The sequence below is a fragment of the Neoarius graeffei genome, chromosome 15 (genome assembly GCF_027579695.1).
Source record: "Neoarius graeffei isolate fNeoGra1 chromosome 15, fNeoGra1.pri, whole genome shotgun sequence".
Classification (NCBI taxonomy): Eukaryota; Metazoa; Chordata; class Actinopteri; order Siluriformes; family Ariidae; genus Neoarius; species Neoarius graeffei.
The window spans coordinates 70,635,010-70,650,497 of record NC_083583.1 but is presented as its reverse complement, the minus strand read 5'-3'; positions in this window follow the sequence as shown (position 1 = coordinate 70,650,497).

The window sequence follows — 15,488 nt, the reverse complement described above, 5'->3', positions numbered from 1 at the left end:
GCTAAGATGTCTGCCAGTTTTCTGGAAGTCCTCTCATACTCCCGCACCAGTCGAAGGGAACTCATCCCAAAGTGCGTAGAAACATATCTGTGAAGATACTCAGTCATCCAGGTACATAGTAATCTGTGGTTGATAGAAGAGAGCAACTGGAGGATAAATACTTGATACTCCCTATTAGACAGACAGAACTGAGGATGCCTTTCGGACGAGAGGCGAAACATCTTCAAGACTTTTCAAGCAAGTCCAGTTGCTCTCTTCTACCAACCACAGATTACTATGTACCTGGATGACTGAGTATCTTCACAGATATGTTTCTGATGTGTTCTTGCCTCGGTCTGGCCACACCCACTTCATAGAACACCACATTGAGACGACCCCGGAGGTAGTAGTGCACAGCTGCCCTTATACACTGCCCAAACACAAAAAAAAGGTGGTTCGGGAAGAACTCGAGGCCATGCTCGAAATGGGCATCGTCGAGGAGTCCCACAGTGACTGGAGCAGCCCGGTGGTCTTGGTTCGCAAGGCCAACGGGTCGGTCCGGTTCTGTGTGGACTATAGAAAAGTCAATGCGGTGTCTAAATTTGACACGTACCCAATGCCTCGTATTGACGAGTTGCTCGATCGACTAGGCATGGCTCGTTTTTATTCGACACTGGATTTGACAAAGGGATATTGGCAGATCCCCTTGACTCCTCTATCCTGAGAGAAAACGGCCTTTTCCACACTGTTTGGCTTACACCAGTTCATCACACTTCCTTTTGGGCTGTTCCGCTATGTTCCAGCGGCTTATGGACAGGGTCCTCCGCCCCTACGCAGCCACCTACTTAGACGATATTATTATTTACAGTAAAGACTGGCCGCGGCACTTAGAACACCTAAGGGCCGTCCTTAGGTCACTGAGGCGAGCGAGTCTCACGGCCAACCCGAAGAAGTGTGCGATTGGGCAGGTGGAAGTACGGTATCTAGGTTTCCATTTGGGCAATGGTGCGTCCCCAAATTAATAAGACAGCAGCGATTGCGGCCTGCCCGAGGCCCAAGACCAAAAAGGGGGTGAGACAGTTCCTGGGGCTGGCTGGCTACTATTGTAGGTTTATACCTAATTATTCAGACGTCACCAGCCCGCTCACCATCTCACTAAAAAGTGAGCACCAGATCCGGTCCAGTGGACGGAACAATGCCAGCGGGCTTTCTCTGAGGTAAAGGCTGCACTGTGTGGGGGGGCCACTGTTACACTCCCCTGACTTTTCTCTCCCCTTTATTTTGCAGATGGACGCATCGGACAGAGGGCTGGGGCTGTTCTGTCCCAGGAGGGGGAGGGGGAGGAATGTCCAGTGCTGTACATCAGCTGGAAGCTGTCGGTGTGCGAGGGCAGGTACAGCACAATAGAAAAGGAATACCTCGCCATCAAGTGGGTGGTCCTTGCCCTCCGCTACTACCTGCTGGGGCGCCCTTTCACCCTCTGTTCAGCTCCACTGCATGAAGGATGCCAATGCATGGATCACCTGTTGGTATCTGGCACTCCTGCCGTTTAAATTCAAGGTGGTCCACAGGCTGGGGGCACAGATGGTCGTGGTGGATTTCCTCTCCTGTTGGGGGGGGGAGGGGAGTTGACTGCAGGCCGGACGGCTCCCCGGCCTGAGTCAGGCGGTGGGGGTATGTGGTAGCAGGGGGCATGGTCAAGCATCGGTCTGTGAATGGAGGGCGAAGTCAGGGAAGGTAAGTGATAGAATCACTGCACCTGATGGGAATTAACCTGTTTGTGTGTCTTCCCCAGTGACCATGCCCTATAAGAGGAGAGGAAGAGCAGAGGAGGGGAGCTCTCCCCCGACTAGAACACTTTGTGTGTGTGTGTGTGTGTGTGTGTGTGTGTGTGTGTGTGTGTGTGTGTGTTTGCCTGGGAGAGTAGATGTAAAGCTGAAAAGCTAAAATAAAAGGGGTTTTGAGAACTCAGTTCTGGCCTGCCATGCTTCTGTGTTCCACCCACCTGGTCTGATTCTACACTCACCAGGTGGGAAGGGCCCTTTGAGGCCACATGGCAAATTAGGAAGGTCAACTATGAGGTCAAATGTCCAGATAGAAGTGACACATGTCAAATTTACCACTTCAATTTCCTGAAATTGTGGAGAGAGGAGGTTCCTATGGCTCTGGGAATGGTAGTTCCCAAGAAGGCAGAGCTGGGACCAGATGCAAGTCCAAAAGGTTTGGCCCAATTCACCCCGGTCCCCTGTGGAGACCACCTCTCACCATCCCAGAGAACACAGGTTTCAGGAGGAATTCTGCAATGTATTCTAGCCCCTCCCTGGTTGCACTGACCTCATAAAACACCACATTGAGACTCCCCCAGGGGCGGTGGTGTATTGCCGCCCGTATCAGCTCCCCAAACACAAGAAAAATGTGGTTCAGGATGAACTCCTGGCTATGCTTAACTGGGGGTAACTAAGAAGTTGCACAGTGACTGGAGCACTATCTGTGTGGACTATCAAAAAGTCAAGACAGTTTTGTGCGGGGGCCCACTGATGCATGCTCCTGACTCTTCTCTCCCTTTTGTTTTACAGACCGACACATCGGACAGAGGGCTGGGGGCCGTTTTGTCCCAGGTGGTGGAGGGGGAGGAGCGTCACGCTGTACATCAGCCGCAGGCTCTCCATGCAAGAGTACAATACTATAGAAAAGGAGTGTCTGGCCATCAAGTGGGTGGTCCTCACTCTCCGGTACTACCTGCTAGGATGCCCATTCCACCTCTGTTCTGAACATGCCCCACTCCAGTAGCTCCACTGTATGAGGGATGCCAACTTGTTGATATCTGGCCCTTCAGCCCTTTAAATTCGAGGTGGTTCACAGGCCAGGGGCACAGATAGTGGTGGTGGATTATCTCTCCCGCCTGGGGGGAGTCAGCTGCAGGCCAGATGGCTCACCGGCTTGAGTCGGGTGGTGGTGGTATGTGGCAGCGGGGGCGTGGTCGAGCATCCGCTGTGAACAGCGAGGAGTCAGGTTGAATCAGTCAGTAACATGTGATGAGGTGCACCTGTGTCTAATTACTGGCTGTCTATTAACCTGTGTCTCTGTGTGTCTTTCAGACAGACAGCAACGAGAGAGAGAGAGAGCTGTGACACCCCGTTGTGTGTGTTTGTAGTGTATTTATGTTTCGATTATCAGTCACTGAAAAGTGTGAATAATAAAAAGAACACACCTGTTCTGAAGCCTCCTCCCAGTTCCTCTGTTCAACAAAGTCAGAAAGTTGTTACAAATAAATAATACTCTATATGGTAACTCTAAGCTATATACTTTAATTCCTAATAAATCCTGAATTCACCAGCATCCATTACATCATAGAATGGAGGTGGAAGTGAATTAGAAAATACAAGTTTTGGGTGAGAAAAGTATTTAATTGCACATACATCGCTGCAATGTCCAACCTGGTGGCTCCAAAGGAAGTAGGTTACTCTAAGGGGTAAAATCTAACTTCTGATGTCATCTAAAACCTGATTGGTTGAAATTAATTTATGGAAATACAAACTGTCCCAAGTCTCCCCATCCCAAGTCTCCCCACTCTCCCCTACGCTTTTCAAACAGAATTTTTTGTGAAATGTGTGCATGTGCAGTTTCATGCATAAGCAAGGCAAGTCCGTATGCAAGCAGGTTTAATGTGAATGAGTGGGAATTAAATCGTGTGTGTGTGTGTGTGTGTGAGAGAGAGAGAGAGAAAAGAGGAAAGCTGTGAATCTAATACCATAATATCACACAATAACCACCCACACACTATTCAGACACAGAAGAGGCTTCTGTGGGTGGCTGAGTAGCATCTGTGAATCTTACTAACATAAGCTGAAATTCATGAGCATATTAGAATGCCTATGATTGTTCAGATACAGGAGAAATGACAGTTGTACAGAGTAGAACTTAAAGTATCATAATGTATAAGTAGTCAAGCATTTCCATATTTAGCCAACAGAATACTGTGCAGCTATCTAAATCACTAATGGGCAGAGAAAGTACTGTCTGAAACAAATAAAAGAACTGTCTATAATACATGTAATATACCACTAGTATAAAAATTAGATAAATTAAGCATTGCACAAGGTTCAATTTGAAACGTTATAAACATTAATGTTTGCTTTCATATGAAGAACTGTGATGTCATACAAGCAGAGGTGGAAAAACTGGATTGACAAAATAAAAGTCCTGCTTAGGTTTTCCTTCTGCCTGTGCTCTCAACACAGGTGATTTCACCAATTAGCTCATCAACCTGGCTTAGGGGGATGTGGTAATTAGGATCAGCTGGTTCATTGAATTGGCTGGAGCAAAAATGTGGCAGGGTTTTTACTTTCTGCACCCGGGTTTTTCCACTCTGCATACAAGTAATTTACATGAACTATTTATTCTATTTGGCTTGCAGATATTTCAGCTCAAATGTGTGGTACTGCAACTGAGAACTGCTGTCTGTGAACTCCCACTATATTTCTACTAGCCTGTAGCCAAACGCTCTTACATAAGAAACTGCTGTGGGTGGGAATGTCCACAAAACAGCTACTCAACACAATCTGATGTCTCAAGGAAATTTCAGGTAAAGTCAGGTCAAGTTTTTATTGTTCCTCTATATAGTTTGTATACATTGGAATGAAATGATTTTTCCTCAGGGCCATGTTGCATCACATAACAATACAGTGGCACAGTACACAGTATGCAGGACTACATAAAGTGCAAGTGCGTAACAGTATGAGATGAGTGCAAACAATACAATAAATACAATGCACAATAAATACACAGGACAGTGCATGTCAACTACACAGGACAGCAGAACAACATTGTCCCTTTTTCAGACCCTTTGTTCTGTTTTTCCATCAATAATTTCATGCTATTCTTTGTGTGCACATGATGTCACACTTATTTTCCAAACCGGAAGTCCTGCATGTTGGATGATAACAACCAAGATAGCGGCACTTCACGTGTAAGCTGCTGCAATGTTTTGTGATTTTCTTTTGATTTCATTGCCTTTGAAGAAAGCCAATGCCTACTTTGTGTGTGGGATATGATTGTGGTAATAATGCTACTGATGACAAAGAAAAACGGTTCTTCAAAATTCCCAAAATAATTAAAAACAGTGACAAAACAGATGAAGAACTGTCCAGAGAATGCTGTGCACTGTGGTTCAAAAACATAAATTGTAAAGACTTAATTGAGGAAAAAGTTAATTACACCTGCCTGTGTAGTGACCACTTTATATCTGGTAAGAGTTCATTGCTAATTAAAGTTATTGTAGCGCGAATAAAGTGTGGGTGGAGCACAGAGGACGGCAGGACAACGTTTAGATGCAGAGGAGGCTATTTATTAATCAACTTTTCAGTCTGATTCAGCGTAAGCCCACATACACACGCGCACACACACACTCTGCTTCCGGTCCCAGGTCGCGCTCCCTCTGCTCTCTCTCTGCCTCCTTAAATAGGGAGCGGTTACTGGGAAAACACACACAAAACACAGGTTAACTACCGTCAGGTGTAGCGATTCTGCCACTCACCTTCCCTGGCTCCGCCCTCCTGCCACAGACCGGCGCTTGACCATGCCCCCGCTGCCACATACCCCCACCGCCCGACTCAGGCCGGGCGCCTGTCCGGCCTGCAGCCAACTCCCCCCCCCCCCCCCCCTTGACGGGAGAGGAAGTCCGCCACGACCATCTGTGCCCCCGGCCTGTGGACCACCTTGAAGTTGAAGGGTTGGAGAGCCAGATACCAATGGGTGATCCGTGTGTTGGCATCCTTCATGTAGTGGAGCCACTGGAGGGGCACGTGGTCCGAACAGAGGGTGAAAGGGCGCCCCAGCAGGTAGTAACGGAGGGCGAGGACCGCCCACTTGATCGCCAGGCACTCCTTCTCAATTGTGCTGTATTTGTGGGCGCCCTCACGCACTGACAGCTTGTGGCTGATGTATAGGACCGGGCGATCCTCCCCCTCCACCTGCTGGGACAAAACGGCCCCCAGCCCTCTATCCGACGCATCCATCTGTAACATAAAAGGGAGAGAGAAGTCAGGGGAGTGTAAAAGTGGCCCCCCACACAGTGCAGCCTTTACCTCAGAGAAAGCCCGCTGGCACTGCTCCATCCACTGGACCGGATCTGGCGCCCCCTTTTTAGTGAGGTCAGTCAGCGGGCTGGTGACGTCCGAATAGTTAGGTATAAACCTACGATAGTAGCCAGCCAGCCCCAGGAACTGTCTCACCCCCTTTTTGGTCTTGGGCCTCAGGCAGGCCGCAATCGCTGCTGTCTTATTAATTTGGGGACGCACCTGCCCGCTGCCCAAGTGGAAGCCCAGATACCATACTTCCACCCGCCCAATCGCACACTTCTTCGGGTTGGCAGTGAGTCCCGCCCGCCTCAGCGACCTAAGGATGGCCCTCAGGTGTTGCAGGTGCCGCTGCCAGTCATTACTATAAATGATAATGTCGTCTAAATAAGCGGCCGCATAGGTGGTGTGGGGCCGGAGGACCCTGTCCATCAGTCGCTGAAACGTAGCGGGTGCCCCAAACAGCCCAAACGGAAGTGTGATGAACTGGTGTAAGCCGAACGGTGTGGAAAAGGCCGTTTTCTCCCGGGATAATGGAGTCAAGGGGATCTGCCAATATCCCTTCATCAAATCCAGTGTCGAGTAAAAGCGAGCCGTGCCAAGTCGATCGAGCAGCTCATCAATACGAGGCACTGGGTACTCATCGAATTTAGACACCGCATTGACTTTTCTATAGTCCACACAGAACTGGACCGAGCCGTCGGCCTTGGGAACCAAGACCACCGGGCTGCTCCAGTCACTGTGGGACTCCTCGACGATGCCCATTTTGAGCATGGCCTGAAGTTCTTCCCGAACCACCTTTTTTTTGTGTTCGGGTAGCCTGTAAGGGCGGCTACGCACTACCACCCCCGGGGGCGTCTCTATGTGGTGTTCTATGAGGTTAGTGCGACCGGGCAGGAGCAAGAACACATCCGAAAACTCGGCCTGCAACTGGGCGACCTCCGTGAGTTGGGTTGGGGAGAGGTGTTCTCCACAGGGGACCGGAGAGGTACGTGCTGCCAATGTCCCTTTTTGAATCTCCGGCCCCAGCTCCGCCTTCTCCGGAACTACCGACACCAACGCCACGGGGACCTCCTCATTCCAGAGTTTCAGCAGATTGAGGTGGTAGATCTGTAGTGCCCCCTCCCTGTCTGTTCACCTAACCTCATAGTCGACGTCCCCGACTCGCCGTGTGACCTCAAAGGGTCCTTGCCACTTGGTGATTAATTTGGAGCTCGACGTGGGCAACAGGACGAGTACCTTATCTCCCGGAGTGAACTCTCTAAGGCGCGTGCCCTTGTTGTACAGGCGGACCTGCCGTTCCTGGGCCTGCTGCAAATTCTCCTGAGTTAGGTGGGTGAGCGTGTGGAGTTTTGCGCACAGGTCCATAATGTACTGAATTTCATTTTTGCTCTGTGAAGGTCCATCCTCCCAATTTTCCCACAGTACATCTAAGATGCCGCGTGGCTTACGCCCGTATAATAATTCAAACGGGGAGAACCCCATGGAGGCTTGGGGGACCTCTCGCACTGCAAATAACAAGGGTTCGAGCCACTTATCCCAGTTACGTGCGTCCTCACTTACGAATTTTTTGATAATATTTTTGAGGGTGCAATTGAACCGTTCAACTAAACCATCTGTCTGTGGGTGATAAACGCTGGTGTGGATCGGCTTAATACCCAGTAGCCCATACAGTTCGCTCAGTGTTCGTGACATAAACGAGGTGCCTTGGTCAGTTAGAATCTCTTTCGGGATTCCAACCCGGGAGATGACGTGGAAGAGGGTCTCTGCAATACTGCGTGCTGAGATATTGCGAAGAGGCACCGCTTCCAGGTATCGCGTTGCATAGTCCACCAGAACCAATATAAAGCGGTACCCTCGTGTTGACCGATCTAATGGCCCGACGAGATCCATCCCAATTCTTTCGAACGGGGTCTCGATTAATGGTAGGGGGTGCAAAGGTGCTTTTGGAATGGCTGCTGGGTTTACTAACTAGCATTCGCGGCACGCCGTACACCACTTACAGACGTCACCGTGAATCCCCGGCCAATAGAATCGGGCCATTATCCGGGCTAGTGTCTTATCCTGCCCGAGGTGTCCAGCCATGGGATTAAAGTGAGCCGCCTGGAATACCAATTCCCGGCGGCTCTTTGGAATTAATAACTGGGTGACTCGATCTTTCATCTGAGTGTCCTGCGTCACTCGGTATAATCTATCCTTCAAAATGGAAAAATAGGGGAAGGACGGGGTGACGTTTGGCTGGAGCGTTTGACCATCGATTACTCTCACTTGGTCAAACGCGTGTCGCAGAGTCTCGTCTTGGGATTGTTCCAGTGGGAAATCAGCGAGGGATTCCCCAATAGAAAGAGGAGGAGCCGGCGGCTCCTCACTCTGTCGCGGAGATGACGTAGATGGCTCTGCGGCCGCAGCTCCAGCCAAAGCGACACCGGGACCCTCCCCCGTCTACCGGCAGGACCCACTCTTTACTAGGCGTGCCATTAAACTCTAAAATCCCGGCCAATCAGTCCCCAAAATTAAAGAGTGGGTAAGGCAAGGATTAACCGCCGCCTTCACTATGGATTTTGCCCCTCTGAAATATATGTGGACCGACACCAACGGGTATCTGTGAAAATCCCTGTGCACACACAACACCTTCACCCCCTGTGCTCCCCCCAATGCCTCGTCTTGCACCAGGCTTTGGCAGATCGAGGTCTGATTGCAACCCGAATCCACCAACGCCTGATTGTAGCCCCTTGTACACTTACCGGTATGCGATACGCTCCGGCCCGATCGAGGGCAGCTTCTGGCGCATCGGGGATCCGCACCACCGCCCCCACCTCCATAGCTGCGCACTGTTGCTGTAGGTGGCCTGGTTCCCCGCAGCGCCAGCAAACCGGCCTGGGCCTTCCCTCTGCAACTGTGTTCTGGGGCTCACTCACCTGAGGGGGGGGGAGAGACAGACACAGAAGGGAGAAACGGGAGGGCACCATGGGTGCGGCGGGCCGGCTGGGGTGGAGCCGGCCCCCACCTCCGTGGTGGGGGAATGGGGCGAGGACGGGACACAGAAGGGAGGGGAGAAAGAGAGAGAGAAGAGGGGAGAAGAGGCAGCGTCGTTGGCCGTCCTGCCGCCGGAACAGCCACCAAATGATCCTCCGCCAGTCCTACGGCCTGATCCAGCGACACCGGGCAGTGGCACTGGACCCACTCCGCGGTTCCGGCTGGTAAGCGGGTGATGAATTGCTCCAGCACCACCTGATCGATGATTCCCTCGGCGTCACGATCGCCTGCCCTAAGCCACCGCCAGCAGGCATCCCGGAGTTGCTGGCCGAACGCGAATGGCCGGCCGACTTCCTCCATCCACAGCGCGCGGAAGCGCTGGCGCTGTTGTTCGGGCGTGCACCCCACGCGCTGGAGGACGGCCCGGTGAAGGTCGGCGTAGGCCAGCCGGCGGTTGGCGGGAAGCTGTAGTGCGGCCAACTGCTCCTCTCCCATGAGGACGGGGAGGAGGCGCGCCGCGCGCTGCTCCATCGGCCACCCCGAGGCTTCGGCGACTTGCTCGAACAAGGTGATAAATGCCTCGGGGTCGTCCTGCAGGCCCATCTTGGTCATGGTGAGGGGAGACGGGCCCGCGGCCGGGGCGCTGGTGGATCCCGCCGACGCGAGGAGATGCCGGAACGCCTCTCGATCTTCCTGCTGGGCCAGCACCAGGGCTTCAAAGCGCCGCTCCTGCTCCTTTCGGAGCGTGACGAGTGCCTGGTGCTGGCTCTGCTGGGCCGTGGCGAGGGCGTGGACCAAGTCCGCGAACGGGGAGGATTCCATGGGGCTGCAAAGCTGGTGCTCCACCTTTTCCCGGGTTTCAGCACCACTGTAGCGCAAATAAAGTGTGGGTGGAGCACAGAGGACGGCAGGACAACGTTTAGATGCAGAGGAGGCTATTTATTAATCAACTTTTCAGTCTGATTCAGCGTAAGCCCACATACACACGCACACACACACTCTGCTTCCGGTCCCGGGTCGCGCTCCCTCTGCTCTCTCTCTGCCTCCTTAAATAGGGAGCGGTTACTGGGAAAACACACACAAAACACAGGTTAACTACCGTCAGGTGTAGCGATTCTGCCACTCACCTTCCCTGGCTCCGCCCTCCTGTCACAGACCGGCGCTTGACCACGCCCCCGCTGCCACAGTTATGTTTTCTGCTGATTAAATTGAACTTTTGAACAGTGTTTCTCAAGATTGTTGAGAATGGTTTACACAAGCATGAACAAGCACACTGTCATCTTTTATTTGTTTGGTCAGAAGACTACCAACCCAGCCAGACACAAAGAAATTGTGGGTATCTAGGGTCTTATAAGCCTTAATTTGTGCGTTGGTTGTCCATGAGGTTTGTAGAATGAGATATTGTGAACTGGTAATGAGGCTAAATCCTCTGTATAATCGGACGGCTTTAACATATATGGATCAATGCCACAAATTTCAACTTTTTCTCTGAATCTTGACTTGGCAGAGGACTCCAGAGAATCATAATGTTTCCAGAAAGTCGGAGATGCATCACAGTTATTGTTCGCATGAGATAACATTTTGGATTTGTATATCATCCAACATGGTAGTGGATGCATACATCACACTAGTTTGTCACATGGTTGCACATGAAGAATCGATTTATTTTGGTATACTTTTCACTTTCCCCTTCTGCCACATTTTCATTTGTTCAAAGAATACCTTTTTTACCCATCTAAAGACAGCAAACAGAGCCCATCCAAGTTGGATCTGCCCAAATCATCAGCAAATCTTTGACTATAGTATGTTTAACACTCAATATGACAAACATTCAGCTTATTCAGTGTGTTGAGTGTAGGATGCTTTGTCATTCTTTCTCTGTCATTCATAGTAGCTTTGCTACTAGAGGGGTTAGTGAGCATGAGAGCAGTGTAGTTTCTGTAAGGGAAATTCTGGATGCCTTTAGGCAGAGTTAGCAATCCACTCTGGCATTAGAGCCCTCACAGCAGGGTGAATGGGTGACGACTCGGCAGTATAATTGCAAAGCTAAAGGTAACACTAATGCTTGCCCATGGGAGCACAACTTCTTTCTGTTTCACAAGTCAAACAGGTTTGTTCTCCTCAATGAAACTGTAGCAAGTGTTCTAAGTGGGTGAAGCACAGAAGCACGGCAGGCCAGAACTGAGTTCTCAAAAACCTGTTTATTATAGCTTTTCAGCCTTAATTACACACATACACACTCGCACGTACACAAGTCTCCAGGTTGGGGAGTAGCTCCCTTCCTCCGCTCTCCCTCTCCTCTTATAGGGCGCAGTCACTGGGGAAGACACACAAACACAGGTTAATTCCTGTCAGGTGCAGTGATTCCGCCACTTACCTTCCCTGACTCCGCCCTCCATTCACAGACCGCCGCTTGACCATGGCCCCACTGCCACATACCCCCACCGCCCGACTCAGGCCAGGCAGCCGTCCGGCCTGCAGCCGACTCCCCCCCCGACGGGAGAGAAAGTCCGCCACAGCCATCTGCGCCCCCGGCCTGTAGACCACCTTGAACTTAAACAACTGGAGTGCCAGATACCAATGGGTGATCCGCGCATTGGCATCCTTCGTGCGGTGGAGCCACTGCAGGGGCGCGTGGTCTGACCAGAGGGTGAAAGGGCACCCCAGCAGATAGTAGCGGAGGGTGAGAACTGCCCACTTGATGGCGAGGCATTCCTTCTCTATGGTGCTGTACCTGCCCTTGTGCACCAACAGCTTGTGGCTGATGTACAGCACTGGACGGTCCTCCCCCTCCACCTCCTGGGACAGAACAGCCCCCAGCCCTCTGTCCGATGCGTCCGTCTGTAAAACAAAGGGGAGAGAAAAGTCAGGGGAATGTAACAGTGGCCCCCCACACAGTGCAGCCTTTACCTTAGAAAAAGCCCTCTGGCATTGCTCCATCCATTGGACCAGATCTGGTGCCCCCTTTTTAGTGAGATCAGTCAGCAGGCTGGTGACGTCCGAATAATTAGGTACAGTATAAACCTACGATAGTAGCCAGCCAGCCCCAGGAACTGTCTCACCCCCTTTTTGGTCTTGGGCCTCAGGCAGGCTGCAATCGCTGCTGTCTTATTGATTTGGGGACGCACCTGCCCATTGCCCAAATGGAAGCCCAGATACCATACTTCCACCCTCCCAATCGCACACTTCTTCGGGTTGGCTGTGAGCCCCGCTCACCTCAGCAACCCCAGGATGGCCCTCAGGTGTTTTAGGTGCCGCAGCCAGTCATTACTATAAATAATAATGTCATCTAAGTATGCGGCCGCATAGGTGGCGTGGGGGCAGAGGACCCTATCCATAAGCCGCTGGAACGTAGCGGGCACCCCAAACAGCCCAAACGGAAGTGTGACAAACTGGTGTAAGCCAAACGGTGTGGAAAAGGCCGTTTTCTCCCGGGATAGAGGAGTCAAGGGGATCTGCCAATATCCCTTTGTCAAATCCAGTGTTGAATAAAAACGAGCCATGCCTAGTAGATCGAGAAACTCATCAATGCGAGGCATTGGGTATGCGTCAAATTTAGACACCGCATTGACTTTTCTATAGTCCACACAGAACCGGACCGACCCATCGGCCTTGGGAACCAAGACCACCGGACTGCTCCAGTCACTGTGGGACTCCTCAACAATGCCCATTTTGAGCATGGCCTTGAGTTCTTCCCAAACCACCTTTTTCTTGTGGTCGGGCAGGCTGTAAGGGTGGCTGCACACTACCACCCCCCGGGGCGTCTCAATGTGGTGTTCTATGAGGTGGGTGCGGCCGGGCAGGGGCAAGAACACATCAGAAAATTCTGTTTGCAACCGGGCAACCTCCGTGAGCTGGGTCGGGGAGAGGTGGGCTCCACAGGCGACCATAGTGATAGGTGATGCCAATTTTCCCTTTTGAACCTCCGGCCCCAGCGCCACCTTCTCTGGAACCACTGACACCAGCACCACGGGGACCTCCTCACTCCAACGTTTTAACAGATTGAGGTGGTATACCTGTAACGCCCCGACCCTGTCCATTCGCCTCACCTCATAGTCGACGTCCCCGACTCGCCGTGTGACCTCAAAGGGTCCTTGCCACCTGGCGATTAATTTAGAGCTTGACGTGGGCAATAACACGAGTACTTTGTCTCCCAGTGTGAATTCCCAAAGGCACGTGCCCCTGTTGTACAGATGGACTTGACGTTCTTGAGCCTGCCACAAATTCTCCTGGGTTAGGTGTGTGAGTGTGTGGAGTTTTGCGCGCAGATCAATAACGTATTGAATTTCATTTTTGCACGGGGAAGGTCCCTCCTCCCAATTTTCCCGCAGTACATCTAGGATGCCAGATGGCTTACACCCATATAATAATTTGAACAGGGAGAACCCCGTGGAGGCTTGTGGGACCTCTCGCACTGCGAAAAGCAGGGGCTCGAGCCATTTATCCCAGTTACGTGCATCCTCGCGAACAAATTTTTTAATTATGTTTTTGAGGGTGCAATTAAACCGTTCGACTAAGCCATCTGTTTGTGGGTGATAAATGCTGGTGCAGATCGGCTTGATTCCCAATAACCCATACAGTTTGCGCAGTGTGCGTGACATGAACATAGTGCCTTGATCAGTCAGAGTCTCTTTGGGGATTCCGACTCGGGAGATGACGTGGAAGAGCGCTTCCACAATACTACGTGCGGAGATATTGCAAAGCGGCACTGCTTCCGGATATCGCGTTGCATAGTCCACCAGAACTAAAATAAAGTGATACCCTCGTGTTGACCGATCTAATGGCCCGACGAGATCCATCCCAATTCTTTCAAACAGGGTCTCCATTAATGTTAGAGAGCGCAAAGGCTCTTTTGGGATGGCCGCTGGATTTACTAACTGGCATTCGCGGCATGCCATACACCACCTATGGACATCGCCACGAATCCCTGGCCAATAGAACCGGGCCATTATTCGGGGTAGTGTCTTATCCTGCCCTAAGTGTCCAGCCATGGGATTAAAGTGAGCCGCCTGGAATACCAATTCCTGGCGGCTCATTGGGATCAAAAGTTGGGTTATTTGTTCCTTAGTTTGAGTGTCGTGCGTCACTCGGTATAACCTATCCTTAATAATGGAAAAATAGGGGAAAGACGGGGTGGCGTTTGGCTGGAGCATTTGACCATCAATTACTCTCACTTGGTCAAATGTATGCCGCAGAGACTCATCTCGCAATTGCTCTAACGGAAAATCCGCGAGGGATTCCCCGAGAGAGGGAGGAGGATCCTGCTGCTCCTCACTCTGACGCAGTGATGACGTAGACGGCTCTGTGACAGCTGCTCCCACCAATGCCACTTCTGGACCTCCCCCCGCTGAACTACGGCAGGATCCACTCTTTACTAAGTGCGTCATTAAATCCCGAAATCCCGGCCAATCAGTCCCCAAAATTATAGAGTGGGTGAGGCAAGGATTAACCGCCGCCTGAACTCTAAATTTCTCCCCTCGAAACAGAATGTGGACCGACACTAAAGGGTAGTTGTGAACATCCCTGTGCACACACAACACCTTCACCAATTGTGCTCTCCCCAATGCCTCGTTTTGCACCAGGCTTTGGTGGATTGAGATCTGATTACAGCCGGAGCCCACCAAAGTCTGATACGTATCCCCTTGGATACTCACCGGTAAGCAATACGCTCCGGCCCGATCGAGGACGGTTCCTGGCACGTCGGGGATCCAGGCCACCGCGCCCACCTCCTTCGCCAAGCACTGATGCTGGAGGTGCCCTGGCTCCCCGCAGCGCCAGCACACCGGCCCAGGCTCTCTCTCTGCACCGGTGTTCCAGATATCACTCACCTGAGGGGGGGAAGACACAGACACGGAAGTAGGAGACGGTAGGACACCGTGGGTGTGGCGGGCCGGCTGGGGTGGAGCCGGCCCCCGCCTCCGCGGTGGGGGAATGGGGTGAGGGAGAGAAACAGAAGGGGAGAGAGAGGAGAGGGGAGGGGAGAAGGGGAGACATGCTGTCCTGCAGTTGGAACGGCCGCCATATGGTCCTCCGCCAGCTCAATGGCCTGATCCAGTGACGCTGGGCGATGGCACTGGACCCACTCCACGGGTCCTTCTGGAAGTCGAGCGATGAACTGCTCCAGCACCACCAGATCGATGATCTCCTCAGCATCGCGGTTGTCGGCCCTCAGCCACCGGCGGCAGGCGTCCCGGAGTTGCTGGCCAAACGCGAACGGCCGGCTGACCTCCTCCAGGCGCAGCGCGCAGAAGCACTGCCGCTGCTGCTCCGGAGTGCGACCCACTCACTGGAGGACAGCCCTGCGGAGGTCCGCGTAGACCAGCCGGCTGTCAGCGGGGAGCTGTAGCGCGGCCAGCTGTGCCTTGCCCGTGAGCAGGGGGAGGAGGCGCGCCGCGAGCTGTTCCACCGGCCAACCCCACGCCTCTGCTGCCTGCTCCAAGAGAGTGAGGAAGACCT